Genomic DNA, 9,125 nt, shown 5'->3' with positions numbered 1-9,125 from the left:
ATATTTTTGAGAATTCTTCAAGCTCTGTCAAATTGGTTGTTGATCATTGCTAGACAACCATTTTCAGGTCTTGCCATAGATTTTAAAGTAGATTTAAGTCAAAACTGTAACTCGGCCACTCAAGAACATTCACTGTCTTCTTGGGTTATTGTCATGCTGAAAGGTGAATTAATCTCCCAGTGTCTGGTGGAAAGCAGACTGAACCAGGTTTTCCTCTAGGATTTTGCCTGTGCTTAGCTCCATCCGTTTATTTTTTATCCTGGAAAAACTCCCCAGTCCTTAACGATTACAAGCATACCCATAACATGATGCAGCTACCACTAGTCTCGAAAATATGGAGAGTGGTACTCAGTAATGTGTTGTATTGGATTTGCCCCAAACACAACACGTTGTATTCAGGACAAAAAGTGTACATCTTTATTACTTTAGTGCCTTGTTGCAAACAGGATGCATGTTTGGAATGTCTTTATTCTGTACAGGCTTCCTTCTTTTCACTCTGTCAATTAGGTTAGTATCATGTAGTAACTACAATGTTGTTGATCCATCCTCAGTTTTCTCCTATCGCAGCCATTAAACTCTGTAATTGTTTAAATTCACCCTGAGCGGTTTCCTTCCTCTCCAGTAACTGAGTTAGGAAGGATACCTGCATCTTTGTAGTGACTGGGATACACCATCCAAAGTGTAAGTAATAACTTCATTATGCTCAAAGGGATATTCATTGTCTGCAATTTTGTTATCCATTTACCCTTATTTGCGAGGCATTCAAAAACCGCCCTTGGCTTTATGGTTGAATCTGTGTTTGAAATGTACTGCTCGGCTGAGGGAGCTTATAGATAATTGTATGTGTGGAGTACATAGATGAGGTAATCATTCAAAAAGCATGTTAATCACTATTATTGCACACAAAGTGAGTCGATGCAACTTATTATGTGACTGGTTAAAGGTAATTCAACACATCAGGTATCCACTTCCTGTCAGAAAATGTCTCAGGGTTTTGCCTGCCAAATGAGTTCTGTTATACTCACAGACACCATTCAAACAGTTTTAGAAACTTTAGGGTGTTTTCTATCCATATATAATAAGTATATGCATATTCTAGTTACTGGGTAGGATTAGTAACCAGATTAAATCGGGTACGTTTTTTTATCCAGCCGTGAAAATACTGCCCCCTAGCCCCAACAGGTTAAGCATATTTTTACGCCTGAACTTATTTAGGCTTGCCATAACAAAGGGGTTGACTACTTATTGACTTAAAACATTTAAGCTCTTCATCTATTATTCATTTGTAAAAATTGGGAAAAACATAATTCCGCTTTGACATTATGGGTAAACCAGTGAAGAAAAAAATATATATTTAATCAATTTTAAATTCCGGCTGTAACACAACAAAATGTGGAAAAAGTCAAGGAGTGTGAATACTTTCTGAAGGCACTGTAACCCTGATTGTATGTCTGACGCTCTACAAATGGCTAAAACTGGCCACATGGCCCGAATATATATATATATATATATATACATACACTGCTCCAAAAAATAAAGGGAACACTTAAACAACACAATGTAACTCCAAGTCAATCACACTTCTGTGAAATCAAACTGTCCACTTAGGAAGCAACACTGATTGACAATACATTTCACATGCTGTTGTGCAAATGGAATAGACAACAGGTGGAAATTATAGGCAATTAGCAAGACACCCCCAATAAAGGAGTGGTTCTGCGGGTGGGGACCACAGACCACTTCTCAGTTCCTATGCTTCCTGGCTGATGTTTTGGTCACTTTTGAATGCTGGCGGTGCTTTCACTCTAGTGGTAGCATGAGACGGAGTCTACAACCCACACAAGTGGCTCAGGTAGTGCAGCTCATCCAGGATGGCACATCAATGCGAGCTGTGGCAAGAAGGTTTGCTGTGTCTGTCAGCGTAGTGTCCAGAGCATGGAGGCGCTACCAGGAGACAGGCCAGTACATCAGGAGACGTGGAGGAGGCCGTAGGAGGGAAACAACCCAGCAGCAGGACCGCTACCTCCGCCTTTGTGCAAGGAGGAGCAGGAGAAGCACTGCCAGAGCCCTGCAAAATGACCTCCAGCAGGCCACAAATGTGCATGTGTCTGCTCAAACGGTCAGAAACAGACTCCATGAGGGTGGTATGAGGGCCCGACGTCCACAGGTGGGGGTTGTGCTTACAGCCCAACACCGTGCAGGACGTTTGGCATTTGCCAGAGAACACCAAGATTGGCAAATTCGCCACTGGCGCCCTGTGCTCTTCACAGATGAAAGCAGGTTCACACTGAGCACGTGACAGACATGACAGAGTCTGGAGACGCCGTGGAGAACGTTCTGCTGCCTGCAACATCCTCCAGCATGACCGGTTTGGCGGTGGGTCAGTCATGGTGTGGGGTGGCATTTCTTTGGGGGGCCGCACAGCCCTCCATGTGCTCGCCAGAGGTAGCCTGACTGCCATTAGGTACCGAGATGAGATCCTCAGACCCCTTGTGAGACCATATGCTGGTGTGGTTGGCCCTGGGTTCCTCCTAATGCAAGACAATGCTAGACCTCATGTGGCTGGAGTGTGTCAGCAGTTCCTGCAAGAGGAAGGCATTGATGCTATGGACTGGCCCGCCCGTTCCCCAGACCTGAATCCAATTGAGCACATCTGGGACATCATGTCTCGCTCCATCCACCAACGCCACGTTGCACCACAGACTGTCCAGGAGTTGGTGGATGCTTTAGTCCAGGTCTGGGAGGAGATCCCTCAGGAGACCATCCGACCACCTCATCAGGAGCATGCCCAGGCGTTGTAGGGAGGTCATACAGGCACGTGGAGGCCACACACACTACTGAGCCTCATTTTGACTTGTTTTAAGGACATTACATCAAAGTTGGATCAGCCTGTAGTGTGGTTTTCCACTTTCATTTTGAGTGTGACTCCAAATCCAGACCTCCATGGGTTGATAAATTGGATTTCCATTGATTATTTTTGTGTGATTTTGTTGTCAGCACATTCAACTATGTAAAGAAAAAAGTATTTAATAAGATTATTTCTTTCATTCAGATCTACGATGTGTTGTTTAAGTGTTCCCTTTATTTTTTTGAGCAGTATATATATGTGTGTGTGTGTGTGTGTGTGTGTGTGTGTGTGTGTGTGTGTGTGTGTGTGTGTGTATATATATATATATATATATATATACCAAGACCACTAGCCCCACTTCAAGTTCCTGAAGGTTTTACTATGTGTGTTGGTTGTGCATTGGTGGGATTGATGGGGTGGGGGTTCTTGGTCTTGTTGTGGTTCTTTGTCATGGTGCCAGATGGAAAGCCTGATACCACGGTTCGGTACAGAACAGGACATTTGTCACAAAACAGGAAATGTGTCCTCCATGTGCAGTAGCCTGAATCCACCTTGTGATTGCTTCTCTTTCTTTCTTTCTTTCTTTCTTTCTTTCTTTCTTTCTTTCTTTCTTTCTTTCTTTCTTTCTTTCTTTCTTTCTTTCTTTCTTTCTTTCTTTCTTTCTTTCTTTCTTTCTTCTCTCTCTCTCTCTCTCTCTCTCTCTCACTGCATGAGGGTTATTCTGGGGATACCAACCACAGAGAGAACCCTCCCCTTTCCCTCCACCCACGCATTTGCCCCCATATTGGAAACTTCTGCAGAACACACGCAACCCACATGTGAGGATGCACAAAAACACAACAACAGATACAGAAAAAAAGAGACTCAATAGGGCTGTCAAAAGAACTCTGTTTTCTGAGGTGAACAAAATAATGCTTCATACCAACTATTGTTTTCTTTCCATTTTGAGCAGTTAATGCTTTTGTTGACATTCTAAACATATTACACCAAATAGAAAATAAATGGAGTTCGGTCAGCTCTGAATTTAAATATAGTCATCTACATACATAATGTATTACATATACTATGTGATGAGTTGGTTTGGAGCTAACCTATCACTTCTATCGGCTTTATGGAAACGTTCCACATAATGAAAAGTGCTTCAAATCAACTATTGTGCTTGAGCAGGGAGTACAAAAGGCTACCTCTAGAATGACTGTCAGAACCTTTTACTTTTCAGTTGGAAATACAACTGAGAAAATTATATCTTCCAATGTCAATCACATCCAATGCATATGTATACGCATACAGTACCAGTCACATGTTTGGACACACCTACCCATTCAAGGGTTTTTCTTTATTTTTTACCCCATTTTGGGGTAAATATATATATATTATTTTATACATATATTTGTTTAATATATTTTCCTTCTTTATTATTTTCTCCTAACCCTGACACCCCTCCCCTAATTGGAATAAACTAATGGACAACAATATTTAGGCTTCTACTTCCAGTTCATACATACACTATATACATTTTAAGGACACAGTATATTTGGTTTGTTTTTAGTCCCAGTTTTCAGCTACACTCAACCCCTCCCATCTATCTCTGAAGACCATCCAGTTTGATTTATATTTGCCATATATTTTTCCACTGTGCTGTGATGTTTCACAAAAGTTCTGAACCTTTCTATTTTCATAGTTTCTATAGATTGCAAATTAAGGATAAACATTTTTGGTAAGAGTATTATTATATTATTGATCGATTGACTATGACTTTTCAAATCACACAGCAGTGTTTTTGCAGAGTTAACTCCAGGTAAATGTTGCAATTTTTCAGCCATTCCTGAACCTGCAACCAAAAACAAGCTACATATGGGCAGTACCATCTAATAATTCTGTCTCTTTGCAGCAAAATCTGCAGAGCTGGGATGGTTGTACCCCCCATATAATATAAATATAATAATATTTCAAATAACTGAAACTGAGAGGTTGTAATCTGAATGAAGGGAAAAAGGCCATTCTTGAACACGAGGTGAGCCATTCTTACTAATCTGCTAGAGAACAAGTTCGGATATACAGTAGCAGTCAAAAGTTTGGACACACCTACTCATTCCAGGGTTTTTCTTTTTCTACATTGTAGAATAATAGTGAAGACATCAACACTATGAAAAAACTATGGAATTGCACATATGGAATCATGTAGTACCCAAAAAAGTGTTAAACAAATCAAAATATATTTTATATTTGAGATTTTTCAAAGTAGCCACCCTTTGCCTTGATGACTTTTACGTCTGGATGATGTCACTCTGTGTAGCTGAAACCAGAGGCATCGTTCATATATTCATGCTGTGTTTGTAGTGAGAAGTGGGCATTTACCATCATAGAGTTGGATAGAGGACTGTAGATGGATAAAATCTGTTTTGGGATAGACATTAGTGATGTGAGTTTTGCAAATGATTAATTTCTTTTGAATTACTCTTTACTGACTTCATGATATGATTTTCTGAATGACTCGTTCATTTTAGTCTTTCGTTTGATCTGCTAGTGCTGCCCGCAATGAGTCCTACAGCAGGATTATTACACGCTCCTCCGGTTCAGCGGCTCCAGAGAGGTGCTCCGACCACCAACGGTCTGTCATATGAATGCAGGAAAATAAATTAATAGCATAAAGAAGAACTCATAATTGATTGCATGGTGTCTGCAATTACTTGATTATTGAATGTTATGATGGACACAGCTTCGTAGAACAAAAGCACACAGCCTCTGCTCAACAAACTCAAACTCGAGAATGAATCATTTTGGGGGCTGTAGTTCGCGATTGACTGTGCTTACCACCTTGCCTAGCTACCCAGACTACTTGCTACGGCCAAACATTACACCCCCGGACGTTATTTCCTTCTTCGCAATTAAAAGTATGTGGCAAATGACAGCGCAGCGGAAGAGTCAAGCAATGCATTACACCAAGCGTAGTTCACAATCTAGTCTGGTTGCAGCCTCAACTAGACCTCGTTTTAAATGTATCAAGAAATAATGTAATTTGTATGTCTAGCAATCAACAAATGTAAATTGTTTAAAGCACATGTTTGCAAGTCTCAATCACAAATGACAACTCCAAACTCCAATGGTGTACAACATATGAACGAGAGGCTTACAAAAACAACTCTTTCGAGTTTTCAGAGATCTCATGATTCCATCCGGGTCATCACGAGGGATCAGCCAATTAATTATACTTGTGAGCAAACATTCCATAACTGTAGCTGGCAGTAAATAAATCGGCATCCTTGGATGTATATCTGTTCAAACAACACACTCTAGATGACAGTATGAACCATTTAGTTTGTTTGCTAACTCATAGAAGTAGTAGAAGAAAATGTACTACTTCAAAATGGGGATGGCCTCAATGGTGCTGTAGGTGCTCTCGTCGACGCCATAATGGGACACATATAAAGATGATATCTCTATCAATCTCTATGTTTACCACATACGACTGGGGAACAAATCTATTTTAATGGCCCTCCAACTGTTAATTACTAATGGGAAACTCATCTTTTATCCTTGATTATTGACAAAATGAATGACTAAACTTAATGACTAATATTTTTAAGCCCACGGTTTATCATAATTATTTATTAAAAGATCTGTCAGCGTTATTTTGCGAAGGGGGCACACTGACTGGACCAGCCAAAGAGTAGGCCCTACCCTGCTCTGATCTCCCTAAAATCAAATCAAATCAAATTTTATTTGTCACATGCGTACAACAGGTGTAGGCCTTACAGTGAAATGCTTACTTACGAGCCCTTAACCAACAATGCTTTAAGAAGTTAATAAAATAAATAAGTGTTAAGTAAAAAAATAGATAAGGCCGGACACAGTTGAATTACTGTTTATCGGATGCCCCGCCTAACTTTTCTCCACACACCGAATAATTTTTTTTATCAGATATGTTATTTTTTGGCCAATATATGCGGCTCTTTGTTTATTATGCACTGTCTGCTCTCCCTTGAGGCTTTTCCCAAGTTCACGCCCAAGAGACCAAACAGCCTCAGATCACCTGCTCAGATCATGTTCAAGCCTCAGATTGGACAGTGAAACACACACGCTCGCACCTGCAGGCGACGTGCAGATCTTTCGTTTCTCTCTCAGGCATTCATGGCTGACACGGAACCCAAACCGGCTGTGCGCGTGCGGCATCGTGCGCTATCTTGCATGAATTTATTTTGTCCCCCTACACCAAACGCGATTACGACACACAGGTTAAAATATCAAAACAAACTAATGACATTAATTTGGGGACAGGTCGAAAAGCATTAAACATGTATGGCAATTTAGCTAGTTAGCTTGCATTTGGTAGCTAATTTGTCCTATTTAGCTAGCTTGCTGTTGCTAGCTAATTTGTCCTGGAATATAAACATTGAGTTGTTATTTTACCTGAAATGCACAAGGTCCTCTACTCCGACAAATAATCCACACATAAACTGTCAACCGAATCATTTCTAGTCATCTCTCCTCCTTCCAGACTTTTTCATCTTTGAACTTATATGGTGATTGGCATCTACACTTTCATAGTATTACCACGACAACCAGCAAAACAGTTCGTCTTTCAATCACCCACGTGGGTATAACCAATGAGGACATGGCACGTGGGTACCTGCTTCTATAAACCAATGAGGAGATGGAAGAGGCAGGACTTGCAGCACGATCTGCGTCAGAAATAGAAAGGAGTTCTATTTTAGCCCTTGGCATCGCAGACGCTCATTGGCGCACGCGAGCAGTGTGGGTGCAATGATTGAATAACATGGATTTCTAAATGTATTTTGCAACGCTCGCGCACACGACGGGTCCGGTCTGGTCAGCATGTTAAGCTGATTCATCTATTAGAAGTGATTAATAGATTAATAGACGAAACAACAATGTCATTTAACCAATTGACTGGCCAGAGATCAGGACATTCATCAGCGAAGACGCAGTGCAAGCTGATAGTATTTTGGACAACCAAATTAAACTCACAATGATTGATGAAATCGAAGTGTGTCAGCTGTATGGTGATTTACGATTTATAATTTACATTTTACTGGTACTACCAGTAGTAGTAGGCCAACCGATAACACCACGACGGAATGTGTTTGAAGTAATGATGCTCCGCCGAGAAGAGCTAGCATGTCCAGCAAAGTACATCGGCAGTGGCACGCACACACATAGTGCAGATCAGCAGGTGGGGGCTTTTCGTGGCAGCCAGACGAGACAATCGAAGGAGGTTGCTGTGAGCAAAGTTACAGGGCTTGAATTTAGTCACGCTTGCTCTATATAGATTGATGCTTCTAATTGTGCATGTTGTAAACAACAACAAAAAAATGTATGACTAAAGGTTATACTCTATGGCTGGATTTATGTATTTTTTCCCAATGCTACATTCATTTGTCAGACCTAACTTGATTGACCCTCTTTCTACAAGGCCTAGTCTATGAGAGGCCTAATCATATTTGTATGAATATTTTGTTAACGCCTAGGCTTTAGGGATGCTTTCAGGTAATTAACTCTTTATTATGCATCAACATTTTAATTTGATTAAAATTATTTATTGTCAATCATTTTTGAATTTGTTAGGCTATACAATTAAGTAGATTAATGAACTGATAATACATTCATGCATTACTTTTTATATTTTTGAAAATAACTTTTGAATATGATAGAATTTTGCATTCTATTATACATCCTATGTGAATAATGTTCATTAATGTTAATTTGTGTATTAATAATAATAATCAGAAAATCAGTCTGAAATGTTATATTTCGCCTATTGGACAATGTGGTAAAGTACTGTTATTCCTTATATATATATATATATATATATATATATATATATATATATATTATATATATATATATATATATATTTGTATTTTTTTCACTCTCACGCCTCACTTTTCTGGGGGGGAAATCCGTTAAACAGTGAGTCAATTTTGTCTGGCCTAAGTAAAAAATTGAAAATAAAAGTAACAAATAATTAAACAGTAGCAGTAAAATAACAATAGCGGGGCTATATACAGGGGGTACCGGTACAAAGTCAATGTGCGGGGGGGCACCGGTTAGTTGAGGTAATTGAGGTAATATGTACATGTAGGTAGAGTTAAAATGACTATGCATAGATTATAAACAGAGAGTAGCAGCAGCAGCATAAAAGAGGGCTCTGGGTAGCCCTTTGATTAGCTGTTCAGGAGTCTTATGGCTTGGGGGTAGAAGCTGTTAAGAAGCCTTTTGGACATCGACTTGGCACTGCGGTACCACTTGCCGTGCG

The sequence above is a fragment of the Salmo salar genome, chromosome 01 (genome assembly GCF_965601325.2).
Source record: "Salmo salar chromosome 01, fSalSal1, whole genome shotgun sequence".
Classification (NCBI taxonomy): domain Eukaryota; kingdom Metazoa; phylum Chordata; class Actinopteri; order Salmoniformes; family Salmonidae; genus Salmo; species Salmo salar.
Note: the sequence above shows the minus strand (reverse complement) of the source record.